The sequence below is a fragment of the Euprymna scolopes genome, chromosome 46 (assembly GCF_053919585.1).
Source record: "Euprymna scolopes isolate OS-2025 chromosome 46, ASM5391958v1, whole genome shotgun sequence".
Taxonomy (NCBI): Eukaryota; Metazoa; Mollusca; class Cephalopoda; order Sepiida; family Sepiolidae; genus Euprymna; species Euprymna scolopes.
This window is the reverse complement of record NC_136527.1, coordinates 174,752,046-174,774,130: the sequence shown is the minus strand read 5'-3', so window position 1 is coordinate 174,774,130 and position 22,085 is coordinate 174,752,046. Positions and strand designations below refer to the sequence as shown.

General features: G+C 31.7%; 1 pseudogene; it reads right to left on the bottom strand.

Annotated features, from left to right (window-relative positions):
* Positions 1–2,651: 2,651 nt before the first annotated feature.
* LOC145271790 (U2 spliceosomal RNA) lies at positions 2,652–2,830 on the bottom strand (annotated as a pseudogene).
* Positions 2,831–22,085: the final 19,255 nt, after the last annotated feature.

Sequence of the window (22,085 nt, the reverse complement as noted above, 5' to 3'; positions counted from 1 at the left end):
TTCACATATTTCACGTGAATAGGCATCTTCTGCACTGTGAGTTATTATATGTATTACTAAATTTGTTTTATTTGAACAATTATATTCACATATTTCACAAGAATATAAATTTTCTGAACTGTGAGTTCTAATCTGAATCTGATTCATCAGAACAAGAATATTCACATATTTCACAAGAATAAATCTTTTCACCAGTAAATGTTTAGAAAAATAATGATCAGTTCAAATACATCTTTTCATCAGTAAATGTTTAGAAAAATAATGATCAGTTACAATACGTCCTTTCACCAGTAAATGTTTAGAAAAATAATGATCAGTTCAAATACATCTTTTCACCAGTAAATGTTTAGAAAAATAATGATCAGTTCAAATACATCTTTTCACCAGTAAATGTTTATAAAAATAATGATCAGTTCAAATACATCTTTTCACCAGTAAATGTTTAGAAAAATAATGATCAGTTCAAATACATCTTTTCACCAGTAAATGTTTATAAAAATAATGATCAGTTCAAATACATCTTTTCACCAGTAAATGTTTAGAAAAATAATGATCAGTTCAAATATATCTTTTCATCAGTAAATGTTTAGAAAAATAATGATCAGTTCAAATATATCTTTTCATCAGTAAATGTTTAGAAAAATAATGATCAGTTCAAATACATCTTTTCATCAGTAAATGTTTAGAAAAATAATGATCAGTTCAAATATATCTTTTCATCAGTAAATGTTTAGAAAAATAATGATCAGTTCAAATATATCTTTTCATCAGTAAATGTTTATAAAACTAATGATCAGTTCAAATACATCTTTTCATCAGTAAATGTTTATAAAAATAATGATCAGTTCAAATACATCTTTTCACCAGTAAATGTTTAGAAAAATAATGATCAGTTCAAATACATCTTTTCACCAGGAAATGTTTAGAAAAATAATGATCAGTTCAAATACATCTTTTCACAAGTAAATGTTTAGAAAAATAATGATCAGTTCAAATAAATCTATTGAGCAGTTAATGTTTATAAAACTAATGATTATTTCAACTTCATCAAAATTGTTCAACCATGAATATCTGCAAATAAAAAATAAATGAAATTCAATTTGCATTCAGTTTGTTTTATCTTAAATGGTAAAATATTTCATTAACATCCAGACTCTTAATTGATTCATTCTTTTACGTTTTAATTATTTGAATAAAAATTTTCTCCGTTTACATGGTATTCGTTATAACACGTTAATACGTTTTACTTTGAATGAGAATTTCAAACTGAGATTTGATCATTCCTTTGACTGTCGCTATCATTTACATGAAACAAACTTTTGTGAACGTTTTCTACCCAAATAACGAAAGCCTGATTTAATTCATAGAGCTCTCAGGAGTTATTGACCTAGAAGACTTAACTCTGAAAAGAGACAGTAAAAATGGTTATCCAGAAGATCTTACAAAAAGGCAGATTTCAAATTATCAAAATTATTATGCTTTAAAATGTATTATTTCAAATTAATTGTTGGGAAAAGTGTATGCTTGAAAAACACATTGTTAGTATGATTATAACTTTTTTCCAGTTTGCTTCCTTAGGTTTGGTATATACTATGAGACTTACAAAATAACGAAATGCGTGTTTAATTCATACTTTGATTCACAGAGCTCTCAGGGGTTATTCATCTAGCAGACTTTACTCTGAAAAGAGATAGGATCAGGAAAAAAGTGTCTCCGTTTACATGGTATTCGTTATTGCATGTTAATACGTTTTACTTTGAATGAGAATTTCAAACTGAAATTTGATTCATTCTGTTGACTGTCATTATCATTTACGGACTGTACTCTAAAATAGATAGGATCAGAAAAATATTCATTAAAATTGTTATCAAGATCTTATTAAAGGCAGATTTTAAATTATGAAAATAAATATGCTTTTAAAATGTATACTTTATTTCAAATTACATTTTTGAGAAAAGTGTATAATTGAAAGACAGATTGTAAGTCTTATCATAACTGGTTTCCATTTTGCTTTCTTAAGTTTGCTATATACTATGAGACCTACCTGTCTTTTGAGCAAAGAGAGTGTGCTTTATATCAACTACGATAATGCTGTTTATAGGTTTAAATTTCAATGAGATGCTGATTATGTGGGGCGTACTTTCATGCATTTAGAGAGTTGTATAAAGCAAAACAATCCATTTAAAATTAAAAAAGAATTTGCCGTCCCCCTTCACCTTCGACTCAAAACTTTGCTATCGGTCAGCATTTGGGTGTAAAGTCAATGCTGTGTCAGTAAGTATAATAAAATAAAGTCGTTTAAGGTCATATGTTGAGCTGAGTTTAACAAGGCTGATAGCCATTAGTCGTGTGCTCTCATGTAATGAATGAATATGTGAATGTAGGATTGACATGAAATTCTTAAAGATAAACTAAAATGACCGAAAAATGGGCTGAAATGACTTCAATAAATAAAAATTTCAGGAAAAACTAATGGACAGTTATCTGTCAATCATCCAGACTACGGACCCATTGAAAACATTACTCCCTCTTTGATAAATCGGGGGACAAAAATGTTACTCCATACCCCTTGCTTAAAAAAAATAAAATGTAAATGTGTTATAGACCGACCGATGGAGTGACTTGCATGTGACTAAAAATGCCTTAGCATGTAAGGGTTTCCCCTTCCATTGCAAAGGAAAAGTTACAAATGTAAGTGTAGCATCTGTTAAGAACATATACTACACTTTAATCTTAGCCATGTGGCCAAGGAAAAGTTACAAACATAAGTACAGCATCTATTAAGAACAGATACTATACTTTGATCTTAGCTATGTGGCCAAGAAAAGTTGATGATTGCAACGTCTTGTCAGACGAGTGCCACTCCCTCAGACATTTAAAATCCATGAGTCCAAATGTCTGAGGGAGTATCTATACAAATATGATGTTACAGAGTCTTAGCTTTGTACAACAGCTAAGTCTCTCTCTCGGTTCAAAATGTTGAGATCCAGCAACAAGTAAGAGCAAGATAGCCAGCAACAAATTAAACTGCAGACCAGCTTAATGCGGGTACTGGTCTTCCGCTTTATGTTTTTTTTTTTAAATCAGAGATTTGCTTCTCCTAGAAAGGTTGCCTTAACCACGGCTTATGGGAGCCCTCTCTACCCCAAAGGAAAAGTTACAAACATAAGTACAGCATGTAGTAAGTACAGATACTACACTTTGATGGTGTTTATTTGCTCCCCCACTGAGCAAATTAGGCACAAGGCCGTTTTTAATGTGAGGTAAAAACCAGCTCCCCTTAAAGTAGGCAAAAAGGGGGCACTCTGGTTACCAAAAATAATAATTGTCCCAGTATAGAGGGTTTCCCCTCCATTGACTGGTACAAATTATCTTAGGTGCAGCATCTGCTGGAACAGATTGTATTTATTTGCTCCCCCACCGAGCAAATTAGGCACAAGGCCGATTTTTAATGTGAGGAGTGAAGGGAGGGGGAAGGGAAAAAGGGGACCAGCTCCCGAGAGGTGGGAAATGGGAGCTGGTTAATGGTCAGGCATGTGGGGTTGCCCCCACATCTGGTCTTTGCTAGTCATAGCTAGTCCTAGCTAGTCATAGCTTGCAGCATCTGCTGGAACAGATACTACACTTTGATCTTGACCAAAAGGCCAAGAACAGCTTCAAAAGCTAAGAATAGCATTTATTAACAACAGACCTTTGATCTTAACCAAAAAGGCCAAGCACAAAAGTGTTACGGACTGACCGACCGACCGACCGACAGACAGACCGACGGAGTGACTTATAGATTCGCTTGCACGCAACTAATTCCTGACAAACCGCCCCTTAAGTAAGACACTCTATCAAATCTCCAATACTAATGATTACTACAATACTATATCATTGATTACTGTACACACAATAACCCTTATCCCTGAGTGGCCTCCAGGCCTTGATAAGTGGTTACCTCCATGTAAAAAAAATGAAAAAAAGGCTCCTGAAATTCGTACTAGAATTGTCCACAAGGACTCGTGGCGCAGTGATTAGAGTACTGGGAAAAATCAACTGTAAAAATGATCTTCTCCTGAACGTTGAAGGTTCAATCTTCAGTGTGGGCGACCGAATATACATTTGCGAATTACTTAGGACTTCTAAGTAATGGCTGATGGAACAAGAGCACGCTATCCACATGAAGTAAATAAAGGGTTCTGCTCGAAATTCCGTCCAAATTCCCGAGTCCGACAGAAACATTCCCGAGTTCGACAAGACACACCTGAAGAAGGACGGAGGTTACATTGACCGAAACGTTGTGAAAATCACACTCAAGATAGGAGCAGTAGTCTGATAAATAATAATACATAATGTAATTACTTTTATTTCAATCATTTTTATATTTTAATATTTTCATTTATTTTATGACCGTGCATATTTATTAAATTGTATCTACTTTATTATCATATTTTTATATTTGTGATTTAACTTTTATATCCTTTATTTTTTGATGGTTCATATTTATAAATTGTATTGAATTTAATTACTTCTATTTCAATCATTATTATGTTTTTTATTTCGTGATTTCACTTTATAATCCTTTAATTTAATTTTTTATCGTTCATATTTATTAAATTATATTAAATTGAATTATTTATATTTCAATCATTATTATATTTTTTTATTTCGTAATTCAAACTTTTAATCCTTTAACTTAGTTTTGGATTGTTCATATTTAGAAAATTATATCAAATTTAATTATTTATATTTTGATTATTATATTTTTATATTTCGGTATTTCACTTTTAATCCTTAAACTAATTTTGTGATATTTATAATTATATATTTATTTATTAAATTGTATAAAATTGTATTCTATTTTAACTATTATTCTATTTTTATATTTCGGTATTTCACTTTTAATCCTTAAACTAATTTTGTGATATTTATAATTATATATTTATTTATTAAATTGTATAAAATTGTATTCTATTTTAACTATTATTCTATTTTTATATTTCGGTATTTCACTTTTAATCCTTAAACTTATTTTTGATATTTATAATTATATATTTATTTATTAAATTGTATAAAATTGTATTCTATTTTAACTATTATTCTATTTTTATATTTCGGTATTTCACTTTTAATCCTTAAACTAATTTTGTGATATTTATAATTATATATTTATTTATTAAATTGTATAAAATTGTATTCTATTTTAACTATTATTCTATTTTTATATTTCGGTATTTCACTTTTAATCCTTAAACTTATTTTTGATATTTATAATTATATATTTATTTATTAAATTGTATAAAATTGTATTCTATTTTAACTATTATTCTATTTTTATATTTCGGTATTTCACTTTTAATCCTTAAACTAATTTTGTGATATTTATAATTATATATTTATTTATTAAATTGTATAAAATTGTATTCTATTTTAACTATTATTCTATTTTTATATTTCGGTATTTCACTTTTAATCCTTAAACTTATTTTTGATATTTATAATTATATATTTATTTATTAAATTGTATAAAATTGTATTCTATTTTAACTATTATTCTATTTTTATATTTCGGTATTTCACTTTTAATCCTTAAACTTATTTTTGATATTTATAATTATATATTTATTTATTAAATTGTATAAAATTGTATTCTATTTTAACTATTATTCTATTTTTATAGTTTGTAATTTTGCTTTCTAATCCATTAATGTATTTTTTATCGTTCATATTTATTAAATTATTATATTTTTAGTAATATTGTTACTATTATAATAATCAGCATACAAATATATTCTTATCAATGATATTCATATGATAGATAGATAGATAGATAGTATAACGTGTTCATATATCATTCTGTTTATAGTTTAAATATTATTTATATCTAATATATTTGCCTGCGAGTTTTCATATAGTTTATAACATACATTTAAAATTACTCATATAGAACGACAAGGTTGGACAATAAAATTGTTGCCGTAGAAAAGACAATATGATTCCATTTCCCTTTGATAATAAGTTTTCTTTTTTTGTTGCAAACCATTTACTAGTTGTCCAGTTGTGTAAAAATCTGAAGGGCAATAGGAACCTTCTATTATGTCTGTAAGTGACACAAGGTTAAAAGAATGTACGTTGAGGCAATAGGACTATTTCCAGCACTATCAAAATGCATCACTGGAGTGCCACAAATAACAGGGACTTGGCCAGGATGAGGAAAAAAAATTGCAGCTAAGGTTATGGTATTTGGTATGGTTGTAAATGCCATATCATGCCAGCTCACATATTCGTATCTGGAAAGTCAACAGCAAAGTGTATCTGGACATGCTGAAGAGTGTGGTGATTCCCTGGTGTAATCATCTGGCAGTTGGAAGACCCTGGATGTGGCAGCAGGACTCGGTGCCAGACTACAAGTTCAAAGAGACCCAGGCTTTGCTTCAGCAGGAGTGCTACGACTTTTTACCCTTTTCTTACTCCTCCCTCTCCTCGCTGTACCTGAACCCACCAGTTGAAATCCCACAACACCAAGCTAGCGAGTATTCATCAAGCTCCTGCTGGCATTTGTGGAAAAGGCATGCTCTCAGTCCCAGACCCGTATTGAGGCAGTTATTGAGGCTGAAGGTGGCAACATTTTATAGAGGTCAGCTCTACTACATAATCAAGTTACCTGAATTGATTTTCCGATAAATGGTTTAAAATAATGTTGTGGTGTTGCTTTTCTTTATCGTTGCACCATATATATATATATATATATCGATATAGTTCGATATTAGGAATCTAAAATTATATATATATATATATAATTTTAGATTCCTAATATCGAACTATATCGATTAGTTTTTTAATTGATAAATTATTACTATTTTGAGTATATATTATTTTTCTGTCCTCTGAATTACAGCACTCTTGCCAAGTCTTTGCCCACCTGCCGTAGATAGAGAGTATCCCGAGAAATGTTGCCTTAACGATCCCTGAATTCATTTTTCCCTTGCAACAGAAACTGGCACACACATGTGGCTCATTAATCTAAAAAATGTGAAAAAGATATTAAATACAAAATAACAAATAACAGACAAATTAACAAAAAAGAAAACTAAAATAAGCTGCGCATGTCCAGAAATAGATGATCAATTTATGTTTTTTCAAGAAATTGTCTCCTACTATGAAATATAAAATAGTTGCATAAAAACAATGGAAAAATGTTTTTCTTAGCAGCATGCACATTAGGTGTTACTCACACACAACAATAGTTACATTGGCCATCGTAAAAATGTATGATAAATGTATATGTTATAATAATTAAATCAAACAATACAGTTCTTTGGTCACATGACCGGTAATTTTAAACAAAAAATCATACTCATCTTTGTTTTTCCATAATTCTGTGAATAAAAGGTGCAATCAGCACGTTTAAAATCCACTACAACTATTTTTGTAAATATATTAGAATTAAACCCGATGTAGGTTACCAACTTTTAAAACAAACCAAAATCTAATTTTTTGGGTTATTACCTTTCAACAATATCTGCCAATACATTTTTTTTTTAAATAACGATAAAAGATGTTGAATAACGGATAACTTTCCTATATGAAATTAACGTAAAATAAGCACCTAGTTTATGTCCAATTAGCGCTCAACGAGACATGTAATCGTTCAGTGTCCCAAGTTTTGTGAAAAAGGGAAAGAGGTTTATATCTAGTTTGGCTTTTTTACGTTTTTTTAGCAGATTAGAATCCACGTATTGTTAATTATTCTGTAATTTCATCAAACAATTTAGTAAACATAAAATACCGTAAATATTTTTATTGGCTTTCATGAATATCAAAAATTAAAAATTAATATTTTTTTAAAGTGTCATTCTATTTATTCATTTATATATATATATATATATATATATATATATATATATATATATTAACCAAGTAAGATCTTTGACTTACTTGTAGTCTCATTAAATACTTTTATATGCAAAATCCGATCCTGCATTTTTTTAATTCCTGCCCTCTGATGAGAAGGAGAGTATTTTTTTTTTTTACATAGGATCACCACTTATCAAGGCCGACAGGCCACTCAAGGATAAGGGTTAAAGAGTGTAGAGTTGTCAAAAGGACAATATAGTAATCGATAGTAATGGAAGTTCGGTAAATTTGTTAACTTAAGTGGAACGACTCATCAGAAACTTGTTCACGTTGGACTTGAAGACAACCATATTATAGACATCTTAGGGCATATCTGATTTGTATGGGTAGAGGATTGCATCAGAAGTGCATCTTCGAAACTCCGCGGATTAAGGACTATCCACTTATCTTGTGCTTCCTTTTTTATAATTAAATATGTTTTTAACTCTTTTTCAAGATGTCTTTTAACATATTTTATTAATCATTTGTTCATATATATATATATATATTAACCGTATGTATCGCTTGAAAAATGACAACAATAACGAAATTTAAATTTATAAGCGATAAAAATAAACAGTATAATTAATCTAGGGATTATGGCCTAACGGTTAATGCACCGGACTGTGGTAAACATGGTCTGAGGTTTGATCCCTAGAAACAGTTAAACTACGCTGATGAGAGGTAATGACCTTGAAACACGCGTGTACTTAGATTACTGTTTTAAAAATAATAAATAAATAAAAATGTTATATACGTCCAAATTAAAAAGGGTGACTTTCTAAGTAAATAAAAAAATGAGCTCTGAGGCGGAGCCAATATTAACTGTATGTATCGCTTGAAAAATAATAACAATAACAAAATATATATATATATATATATATATATATGTATATATATAAGTAGGTTGTAGTTTGCTTGAAGCATTGTTGAAGAAAATTATAAGATAAAATTAAAAGCCAAGAACAATGCGAGATTTTTTTTTTATATAGAGTAAAATTAAATGCAAACAAAAGAAATAAATTTCTTTTTTTTTTGTTGTTTGTTTTTTCTTTTTCACACAAATTTTAACTCTAAACAACAGTAATTTTTTTTTCTGTTGTATTCAAAAAAAAAAAAAACAACAAAAAAAAAGAAATTTATTTCTTTTGTTTACATTTAATTTTACTCTATATAAAAAAAATCTCGCATTGTTCTTGGCTTTTAATTTTATCTTATATATATATATATATATATATATATATGTGTGTGTGTGTGTGTGTGTGTTTGTGGTTTTTTTCAATTATGCTTACATTTTAGTTTTAGATTGGGAGGATTTTTTACTTATCCATTTTATTTTTTGTTCTGTTTCAAATAAGAACAACTCTTTTAAGTAATAATGATGTTATTATTTAGAAATCCATTCTTAGTATGGACCAAGTGTCTTTGCTAACCAATTAGTATTTTTACCTAACAATTAAATAATAAAAAAAAACGTGATCAAAGAACAAATCTATATATCAATAAAAGTGAACTTGTTTTTGTGTCTGTGCGTCTGTGTTTGTGTACATTTCCCTACACAATGACTCTGTCAATTTTAAGTCTGTAGACTCCAAATTTGATATATAGGGTACTGAGACTTGGAAAAATCTTTGTAATCCGATAGCGGCCAGAAATTTGGCTGTTGAGGGGTAAAAATTCAACGATTTCACTTTTGAGAAATCTACCAAACTCCTCCGCCAATTTTTGGTCTAAACACTTGAAATTTTAGATGTAGGTTCCTTGGACATGAATCCAACTTCATAACTAGATTTTAGCCAAAAACAATAAATGTTGAGGGGTCATAATAAGGGTCAAAGTTTTAAAAAATTGACTGCTTTTTTTTGCTCAGCATACACATCCAAACACCTGAGCAACGCCGGGCTGAAATACTACTACATTAAAATAAATGTTGTTAAAGGCAGATAAGTGATTCTGCCAGCAACCTGGATAAGATTTTGTTTAAACATGTTTGGAACCGTTTGTTAAAAAAAAAAAAAAACAAAAAAAAAAACAACTAGTGCCGGGTCTTCGTTAGAACAAGAAGAACAATAGCTGACATGCAACAGTTACCTCGGTAATCCCATTAATCTCTCAAAAATTGAAAATTAAACACAATACTAGTATAATTCCACTCAACAAAATGTCACAATGACATTCCTTTGTATATTTAATTGTGAAAGTAAAGAATAGTTTTAAAAATATAAACTACTCTCTCCACAATAAAAGAAAGACGTCAGAAAGCAAAAATCAATCGAAGGCCCTTTCGCATCCTATGACAGATTTAGAAACTGGGAATGATTACATTTTGTTGACAACTGTCTGGCAATTAAATCGGTGCTCAGTTTACATTAAATTTATAATGGAAAGTGATACCCTACTCTAAAATCTTAAATATTTATTACGGTTTTATTTCCCTTTTGCAGAAAATATTTGAGACATTTGAAACGTAATAAAAAAAGAGGGTTTGTATTACTGTACACATAGATTCGAAAAAGTTGTCAAAAAACAAATATATAACAAATAAATGTTACCAAAGGCAAGATAAGTTACTTTTCTACCAAACTGGATATATTTATTGTGTTTTTATTCAATGTAACATGTTTATTCAGCTCGAAAAACATGCAGTGTTTACCGATGTATTAGAAAATTCAAAATGGCACCCGACTCGCTCTTTAACACGGTAAGTTTGGGAAAAGGTGCTATAAATATAAAACTAGACAAAATAATGTTAGAAACTCGCTCAATATATGTTCAAAATGGCGCCCGACTGTCTCTTTAACACGGTAAGTTTGGGAAAAGATGTTATAAAAAATAAACTAGACAAAATACTATTAAAAAACAACCGAATATATGTCAACTTATGTCACGGTAACATATATTGAGCAAATTTCTAACAGTATTTTGTCTAGTTTATTATTTATAATACCTTTTCCCAAACTTACCCTCTCTGAGAGAGAGTCGGCCGCTATTTTGAATTTTCCAATACATCGGTAAACACTGCATGTTTTTCGAGCTGAATAAACATGTTACACTGAATAAAAACACAAAAAATATATCCAGTTAGGTAGAAAAGTAACTTATCTTGGTTTTGATAACATTTATTTGACATATATTTGTTTTTTGACAACTTTTTCGAATCTATGTGTACAGGACAAACCCAAAAAAGAGTTTAAGGAGTAAACTACGGTTGCAAAGATTAAAAAATGTTTTTTACATTAAATTTCTGTTAATTTGTGATGACCATTAAGTGGGTGTTCATTTTATGTCAACTTTATAAAAGAAAATGATGTCTTGTTGCTTATACATCTATGTTACCGCGCGATATTTAAATAGTAAATTTTAAGTTAAAAGCACAACGATAAAATCCCCTCCCCGTGTAAGGAAAGGATTTTTGAATAATAGCGTGATGGTTTCAATACGGAACAAAGATTCACACGTATCGTGATTTCTATTTTTAAATGTAAAATACTGGGTAAGATAGAAAAACGCAAACGAAATTCTTTAACGACAATTAAAAAAAATCAGTTATGGTGTTCACTGCTCATGGTAAACATTATTATTTTAACAGAAATCGCATAAGTTGTACTTAAATAAACACATTTTTGACAAAAAAAATCGGAAATTCATATATTTCATTCACGTTTGTTATGAATCGTGACAGAATCAATATTATTATTGGATTACAAAAAAAAAAAAAAAAAACTTATTTTAATGTTTCAGATTAATTTAAAAGTGTACAAAATACTAAACACTTACCTTTTATTCCATGAATTCAATACGAAAGAAAAAGCGGGATGATTTTTTTTTTTCCAAACAAGAACTGTTTTGTTTGTTAGAATTTCTGTAGTAATCTGATACAACTTTTGTTTTGTGTGTCCAATTCATTAAGAAATAAAATATATGAAAATAGAAAAGAATCAACATTAAAAGATGAAAACACGATTTAAACAGGAAATTATTTAAAGAGAAAATAAAGAACAAGGGATTGAGGCCATCGTCTTACGGTGTTATCATTTTTTACGTTCCTCGTGTAAAAATGTCTGTTGATTAGTTAAATGTTCGAAATGTTTTGCTATAAAATGTTTTACCAACAAGTTTAAATAAAAACTAGTCAATACCTATGTCATTAAAATATACAAAATACATGAAGTTTGTGTCATTTCTTATGCCCACAGAATGGCCGATATGTTTCCACATGCGTGCGTCTTTATTCTTTATTCTCCACTATAAACGTAAGTCGTCCCAAGGGGCTTAACTCCAAACGGTGAAAACCCCTGGTTAGTTCCTCATGCAAAAACAGTCCTTAATTTACATTGTCTGATATTTGACCTGACACAATGATGACAATAAGTTCTACATTCCTAAACTCGTATCTAAATAGTATTATGTATTCTTTTCAACTCTTGAATACTGGGTTCGATTCTAGCCTTTTCCTTTAATAAATATTATTTTCCTGAGGTGACTAACCAATTTTTTCATGATTTCAGGTTCAAATAAACAGCCACAGCAGGGAATTAGTTCCCGCTGGACTGACAATCAACAAGGAATAATATGTTCATGTTTGAAGGAAGTTCGGGAAGAGATTACGTCAAAGATGCCAGCACTCTTCAAATCAGACCATTGGTATTTCCACCAGTCAACAATGCAGTGCCAATCAACAGTTCCATTAATGTTATGAACTATTTAATCGAGATGGCCCTCAATACAGTTTCTCATTTTCCCTTCAGTCTAGACCTTTTTTTACAGGGTAGTCACCACTTATCAAGGCCTGGAGGCCACTTGTGGATAAGGGTTATTGCGTGTACAGTAATCAAAGGGATAATATCGTAGTAATCGTTAGTAATGGAGATTTGAAAAAGTGTCTTACTTAAAGGGGTGGTTTATCAGAAATTTGTTTATGTTGGACTTGAAGACATCCAACTTGTAGTCGAGTGAGAAACAAGCAAACGGCAGAGTGTTCAACATGCGTGCACATCTAAGAAATAAGTTTTGTTCGTGGAATCTACGTTTTGATTTAGGCACAGATAAAGAGTGGGGAAAATTATTGACAGTGGTTTGAGCTAGACGGGTGTTTATCGTGAAAGATTAACGAGGGGGCCAGATATTGGAGCTCGGACGAGCACTCCCCATGGAAATAACGATAAAATCAAGACAGGCTCGCAACGCCTCTTCTGTGGGAGAGTGGTTGCAGGGAAAAGAAAAGGGCATCCCCCACTAAGCTACGAAGTCTATTTTGTACTTTGTCAAGACAAGATAGGATGTTTTTAGCAGCTCCTGTCCAGATGTGGCAGCAGTACTCCATTTTATGACATACTTGGTTTTTATATAGATAGAGAATTGCATCAGCAGTGATATAACTACTGGAGCGGTAGAAGGATCCCACCATTTTCCCAGCGACCTTTGATGTACATGTTCCATTTCAGATCTGTATGTATAGGTTACTCCCAGAAGCTTGTCAAAATATGGAGTCTCCCTAAGACGAGAGCCACCCATAGTTGCTCCCTGTGACTTTCAGTTATTCCTTACAGGCTGGCGTTATGATTTGGGAGATGAAAGATCCTGTGACGAGGGTCACTGACACGCTCACATAAAATAGATTTCATGGGGCCTAAGGTTGTATGAACTGTATAACAATTGGATTGCAGTCAGAGGAGATTACATTAAAGGGGACTAGTATCATGTGTTTACTATCAATAAATGTGACCATACAAAAGAAGTCTAGAAACTTATGAAAGACACCTCGTATCTGTTCATGGTTTCATTACTTATGATAATTAATATTACTTATTTGAATAATCGTATAAAATGTTTTATAAAAAGTGTTTTTGCTTGTCGAAAATAAACTGTAATTCTCACGTTACTATCAACACGTTCAGTTCTACATTAATTAGTATTAATTAAATTTACTTCATTTGATTGATTCTGTGTTTTTGATGTCTTTTTGTTAATGATTAATCAAAAGTTCATGAATAATAATGCAAGAAATTAAAAAAAACATAAATTATAAAATACTTTTCTAAGCCGTTTTTTTCAAGTCATTTCATATTATTATGACACATGTTTTAATTATTTTAGTTTAGTTTTATGATAATTAATATTACTTATTTGAATGATCATAGAAAATGTTTTATAAACATAATATCATGAGGGTAACTAATATTTATTAATAGACATAATATCATGAAGGTAACTAATATTTATTAATAGACATAATATCATGAGGGTAACTAATATTTATTAATAGACATAATATCATGAAGGTAACTAATATTTATTAATAGACATAATATCATGAAGGTAACTAATATTTATTAATAGACATAATATCATGAGGGTAACTAATATTTATTAATAGACATAATATCATGAAGGTAACTAATATTTATTAATAGACATAATATCATGAAGGTAACTAATATTTATTAATAGACATAATATCATGAAGGTAACTAATATTTATTAATAGACATAATATCATGAAGGTAACTAATATTTATTAATAGACATAATATCATGAAGGTAACTAATATTTATTAATAGACATAATATCATGAAGGTAACTAATATTTATTAATAGACATAATATCATGAGGGTAACTAATATTTATTAATAGACATAATATCATGAAGGTAACTAATATTTATTAATAGACATAATATCATGAAGGTAACTAATATTTATTAATAGACATAATATCATGAAGGTAACTAATATTTATTAATAGACATAATATCATGAAGGTAACTAATATTTATTAATAGACATAATATCATGAAGGTAACTAATATTTATTAATAGACATAATATCATGAAGGTAACTAATATTTATTAATAGACATAATATCATGAGGGTAACTAATATTTATTAATAGACATAATATCATGAAGGTAACTAATATTTATTAATAGACATAATATCATGAAGGTAACTAATATTTATTAATAGACACACAAAATATAGTTTAGTTTATCTTCAAAATGTTTTGCTACAGCTTGATTTTAATATTCTTTGTTTTAATTAGGACAATTATCTCTACCACAACAATCATATTATTTTATTTAATAATTGTAGAAAATGTTTTTAAGAAAGTGTGTTTTGCTGTTGAGAAATAGACTGTTAATTTTTTTATTAAGTTACTGATGTCATAACTAAATAAAGTAAATTGTTTTATTGTTAAGTTATTGATGTCATAACTAAAGTGACTTCGTCTGATTGACTATTTATTTGATGTTTTTACGGAGTTAATCAAGAAAAATAATGAATAAAACATGAAAAAAATAAATAAAAATATACTTTTTTAAAGAAACATGTTTTTATTAATCATTTCATCTTATAATACATGTTTTAATTATTTTTGTTTAGTTTGTTCGAATATATTAAATGTCTCTTTGTCTGGATTAACACTGAAACACAGAATAAATAATGAAATGAAAAATTATTCATATTTATAATTATCAAGTTTGTCTCCAGCTGATCAGTCAATAACTAAAACTATAAAAAGACAACAGATTTCATAAGAGAGATTCTATCTAACATTTAATATCATGAGTGCAACTAATAGTTATTAACAGACAAAGAAACACATGATATAGTATAATATATCTTCACAAAGTTTTGCTACAGAAATCTGCCTTATTAAGGAATCTACCTTATTTTTAATATTCTTTTATAAATAAGGACAACTGTATCTACGACAACAATTATATTACTTTCCTGCAAGTTTACTTTGTTTTCAAGTCATTTAAAGATATTAAGAGTTCATCTGTAGCATTTGTTTCGATATGAGAACAATTTATATCCAAGAGATTATTTAAGACCAGAATACATTCTCGTAATGTTAAATACGTGTTTCATTATATTGTATGTTGGTAAATTACATTGAATGCACTTTATATATTATCCGTGAACATTATCTCTTATTATCTGACGCTCAAGTGTTTTAATGAACTTACTCGAATAGAACAGTTGATTAACTCTGTTGAGGATCTTGACTCAGGTTGAAAGCATTTTAAAAGTGGCAGATTTTTTATAGGGAAAATAGCACAGAAATGCTGTTTATTATAAAATGAAATGCGATGCATCAATTCATCTTGCATGTTGACATATTTCATCGATTGTTTTTAATAAGTAGATGCTTTTTGTAGCATGTTTTATCATACCTTAAGATTATCTGATGAATAATGTGGGGAATCCTAGTGAGATACACTATTATATTCATTTCCTTAATCAATCCAAGGAATGCTTTTTAAAATAACATGAATGATGGTCGTTTTATTTGTAGAGTTTATTTATCGTTAGATAAAATTTAATGCATCGTTGTAGACAAGGGTGGAGCACATTATCTTTTATTTTACAATGTTTACATCACGGACTGTTGTTGTTCACTTTGTGTTCTGAGTTCTCATATGACTCTCTAAGTTTGATTTTTTTTATTAACTAAAATATCAACACACTTAGAAGAATGTGGCTTTTCCTTTTTTTTATTTTACTTTGAAGAGATCAAGGGGCTCATTCCTGGGGCTAACACTTGATTTTATTATAGATTAAATTTATATCCGAGGGCTCTTTATGGCTGCTATCTGTATTTCCTTACAGCTTGGTTTTCCAGGGATTGATTCTCAGTACTATTGAAGGTTCTTTTTTATTAGGCCAGTTGCTCCTCTCACAACTGGTATGATGTTTATTTCTTTCAGAGACTATTAAGGACAAAGTCATTTGCAACTGTGACTTCGATAATGAGTGCAGTTCTTTCCGGCTTGTTCCATATTACTATATGATTCGCTTTTTTTTCATTTTTTTTTAAACTTTGTCTTCTAGGGGGTGGGACATCCAACCAGATGTCTGACATTTACCCCTATTTTAGTGAGTCAAACCAACAGATCTTTTCAGGATTCTAGTCGTCCCTTTCATTGCAATCCTTTGTATTTCACTTGCACTTGGTTCACCGGGTATGCTTGCTATGTACTTTTTAAAGTTCTTTTTCATAAGCCCAGTTGCTCCTATAATGACTGCTATAATTGAAACGTCTTTTAATTTTCAATTTCGTTTCATATCATACATAAGTCCTTGATACTTAGTTATCTTTTCCCTCTCAGCTTAGTTAAGCCCTGTATCATTGGGTACACTGACCTCTATTACGGTCGCTTTTTTGTTTGCTCTGTCCCAAATCACTATATCTGGTTTACCAGCTGCGTTTTCAAGATATGTAGCAGTAGGGATTATGTAGTCATAGTGAATGGTGTAGTTTTCATTCCCAACTGTTCGTTCGGGTATATGTTCCCAGGAGTTTTTACTACACTGAATGTTGAGTTTCTTACATATCTTCCAGGATTATTTGCAAACTCCGTCATGGCGATCTGTATAATAACCGTCTGCAAGTAGGACTTTGCAACCAGAAATCAGGTGGTCCACACTCTCAACCTCAGTGCTACAGCACCTGCATTTATTATTGTTGCTTAGACCACTCAGCTGTTTGAAGGCGTTCGTCATGAGGCCCTGGTCTTGTGCAGCCAATATCAATCTCTTGGTCGTAATGGAGGGATCCTCTTTTGAGCCAGTCCAGGGAACCATCCCTATCGATATATTTTTGGGATAGTTCAGTCGGTAGATATTTTGCCCGTTTATGGTTGGTTCATTCTTCATTTTTAACACTATGGAACTGGCTAGTGTATTTTTTCCGACTTTTCTTGGCTATGTCAGTGGCAGGCTTGTTTGGGTTCTCAGTATCATTTGTAAGGCAATCCTTTCCCAAATGAGTGGCAAATTGTGTTATAGATGTTGTACTACTTGCTCGGTTCTCATACTGGTCTTTAATTTTCATCAGCTTTGGGTTACAGGAACTTATTATGTACAGACCTATGCTGACAATTGTAGCTCTGTGTTGATGATTGACTTCCGAGAGTCCCATGCCTCCTTCTCGCCTCGGCAGGTACAAACTAGGCATGCACTGGTTTCGATAAATAACTCGGTACAAGGTTAACATTTTTCTTGTGTCAAGCCAATTTATGTCTTTCTGAGACCAGTCAATAATGCCAAAACTATATGTTAGTACTGGCATAGCAAGTTGGTTAATTGCCGTAACTTTGGTCTTGTTTGTGATTTCAGTTTTGCAGATTTTTCTTACTCGGCGTAAATATTAGTTTCTCTCTCATCTTCGAAATGCTGGATGGACTCATTTTCATCAATGCCGAGGTATTTGTAGGTTTCCTGTTCATCCAGTTATCTGATTTCACTATTTATATTGTGCTGAATGTTTTCAGTAGATATCTTCTTGCCAGCTTTCAGAGTACACTTAGCACATTATCCAGCCCGAGCTTCATTTTGATATCATTGGAAAAAGTGTGGACATTTTTAGTAGATGATCTAAATCCTTATCAGAGCTAGCATACAGCTTAAGATCATCCATGAAAAATAAATGGTTTATTAACTTGGAGGATTCCCTTTGGCGGCTGTAGCTTAGATTATAAGCACCTTGGCAGTTCTTTAGGAGCTTACTTAAAGGATCAATTGCTAAGGAACATAGTAGAGAGGATAAACTGTCTTCTTGGAAGATTCCTTTTTCATTTTTATATTTGGAATATAATTGGTTATTTTCCCAAGTGTGAATTTTTTATGTGTCTCAGCAAGTGTGATTTGTAAGAAAAAGAATATCCGCATACTTCAAAAAATTTGGTTATACCCCAGTAAGAGTTCTTAAATGTGTCACTAGTGTTGATTTACGAGAACAAAGATTTACGCAGACTTCACAAGAATGCGGCTTTTCCCTATTTTATTTCACGTCAGTAAGTTTAAAGATATCAAGGGGCTCCCGCCTGGAGCTAACACTTGATTCTGTTACAATTTAAATTTATATCCGACGGCTCTTTTAAGAATAGATGCTGTTCCCTTTATGGCTGCTATTTGTATCTCGTTACCGCTTGATCTTCCAGGGATTGCTCCTAAGTATTTCTGAAGGTTCTTTTTTATTAAACAAGTTGCTCCTATCACAACCGTTATAATGTTTATTTTTTCAGAGACCATATGGTTTTTAGATCATTTTTTAGGTCCTGATATTTTGTTATCTTTTCCCGTTCAGCTCTATTAAGGCCAAAATCATTTGGGACTGTGACATCGATAATGAGGGCAGTTCTTTCGGGCTTGTTCCGTATTACACTCAGATGTGTCACTAATGTTGATTTTTGAGAAGAAGAATATCCACACACTTCACAAAGATATGGCTTTTACTTTTTTTCAATTTTTCTTCCTTTGAAGATTGTAATGCTGGGGATGAGGCAGCCAAACCAGTTGCCAAGATTGCCCCGATTTTTATTGAAACCAACCGAGAGCTCTTTTTAGTATCTTCGCTGTTCCCTTAAGTGCAATTGTCTGAATCTCTTTTGCACTTGGTTCACCAGGACTCTTAGTAAGGTAGGACTTCTGGTTCTTATTCATAAACCCTGTGGCACCTATGATAACTGGTATGATTGATATCTCCCTAAGATTCCCGTTTCTTTTCATATCGTACATGAGACATTGGTATTTGGTCTGTTTCTCTCTTTCAGCTCTGTTCAGGCCGCCATCCTTAGGAACACTCACTTCAATCAAGTTTGCAACTCTCTCTGACTTATTCCATATAACTATGTCAGGTTTCACAGCAGCATTTTCAAGGTAGGTGGCTGTAGGGATTACATGGTCGTAATGTATGGTATATAAGTCATTTCCAACTGTTCTTTCAGGCTGATGTTCCCAGGACTTGTTGCTACACTGGATGTTTAATTTTTTACAGATGGTCCAGTGGAGGTACTTGCATGCTCCATCATGTCTCGCTGTATAGTAGCTGTCCCCTAGAAGAACTTTACAACTCGATATCAGATGGCCAACACTTTCCAATTCTGTATGGCAGAACCTGCATTTTTTGTCATTACTGATCCCTTCCATCTTCTTGAATGCATTGGTCATCAATCCCTGGTCTTGAGCAGCCATTATGACCCTTTCCTGATCGTGGTGGAGGGCTCCCCTTTTGTGCCAGTCCAATGAACCTTCTTTATCTATGTATTCCCGAGAGAGTTCCCCCCAAAATACTTTGCACGTTGATCTTGTTCCCATTCTTTAAGGTTCATCTGTTGAAAGATATCGGTATATTTCTGCCAGCTCTTTCTTGCTATTTCTGTTGCACACATTTTTGGTGTTTCGTCTTCATCTGAGAGACAGACCTGACCAAAATGCTTGGCCAGCTGGGTGACTGATGTTGTTCTGCTTGCTCTTGTCTCTTGATGCTCGTATACTATTGAAAGGGTGTCATTCTGGGAGCTTCTCAGACAGTGGCCGGTGCTCACAATAGTTGCCCTATGTTGATGATTGAACTCTGAGAGTCCCAGACCTCCTTCACCCCTGGACAAAATTTCTATATATTATTTTATGAAGCGTTAGTAGCTTCCGTGTCTTTACGTCTAGCCGGTTGATGTATTTTTGTGGCCAGTCAATGATACCAAAGCTGTATGTTATTACTGGCATATCAAGCTGGTTTATGGCAGTAATTTTACTTTTATTGGTGAGCTAGGTTTTGCATATTTTTTCTCACACAGCGTACATTTTCTTTACTAATCTTCTCCATCATCTTGGCATGCTGTATGTTCTCGTTTTCCTCAATGCCAAAGTACTTATAAGGCTCTGCTGTATGTTCTTTACTTTTTTGTTTTATTTTACTTCAGTCGAAGTTCTCAGAAATCTCACAACCTGGGGCTAACACTTGAAGTCTATATGAGATACATAGATATTCGAATGTTCCATTTAAGTTCTTTATTTCTCAAAGAAGTTGAGAACATAATTTCTCCTCTCCCCAATTAACCATTTTCATATATTGTATTATATCTTTTTTTTTTGTCTCTTGCTCTTACTGAATTCCAGGACAAGAATTTATTTAGTCTGGTAGAGTATCCAGTTTCGTTCTGTTACTTGAGGTAACATCACTTGGAGAAGGTGCACCATTCCTCATAAAAGCTATGGGTTAACCATAGCAAGGAGATCTTATTTGGGCAGCGAATACTATGTCATTTTGAATATTTTGTCAGGGTTTATTTCTATGGAAAAAGTATCCTCATGCCAGATTGTTCTGACAAACCCCTGTACAGAGAGAGACCTTAGACACTCGAGGACAGTGTCTAGTAGGCATTCAAGTTCTCTCCTTCTCTAAAGTAAATCACATTTTCGAAAAAAAAAAAGAATATCCACTCACTTCACCAAAAATGTTACTTTTCCCTAGTGTGAGTTTTCATATGTGTCAGTAAGTTTGATTTGCTAGAAAAAGGATATCCACACACTTTACAAGAATATGGCTTTTCTCCAGTGTGAGTGTTCATATGTCTCACGAGGTTTGATTTGACCGAACTAGAATATCCGCAGACTTCACAAGAATGTGGCTTTTCCCCAGTGTGAGTTCTCATATGTCTCACTAATGTTGATTTTTGGGAACAAGAATATCCGCAGACTTCACAAGAATATGGCTTTTCCCTCTTTTCCCCCGTGTGAGTTTTTATGTGTCTCAGCAAGTGTGATTTGTCAGAAAAATTATATCCGCACACTTCACATGCATGTGGCTTTTCCCCAGTGTGAGTTTTAAAATGTCTCACTAATGTTGATTTGCGAGAATAAGAATATCCGCAGACGTCACAAGAATATGGCTTTTCCCCAGTGTGAGTTCTCAAATGTCTCACTAATGTTGATTTGTGAGAACAAGAATATCCGCAGACTTCACAAGAATATGGCTTTTCCCCAGTGTGAGTTCTCAAATGTGTCACTAATGTTGATTTTTTAGAACAAGAATATCCGCAGACTTCACAAGAATATGGCTTTTCCCTCTTTTCCCCCGTGTGAGTTTTTATGTGTCTCAGCAAGTGTGATTTGTCAGAAAAATAATATCCGCACACTTCACATGCATGTGGCTTTTCCCCAGTGTGAGTTTTAAAATGTCTCACTAATGATGATTTGCGAGAAAAAGAATATCCGCAGACGTCACAAGAATATGGCTTTTCCCCAGTGTGAGTTCTCAAATGTCTCACTAATGTTGATTTGTGAGAACAAGAATATCCGCAGACTTCACAAGAATATGGCTTTTCCCCAGTGTGAGTTCTCAAATGTGTCACTAATGTTGATTTTTTAGAACAAGAATATCCGCAGACTTCACAAGAATATGGCTTTTCCCCAGTG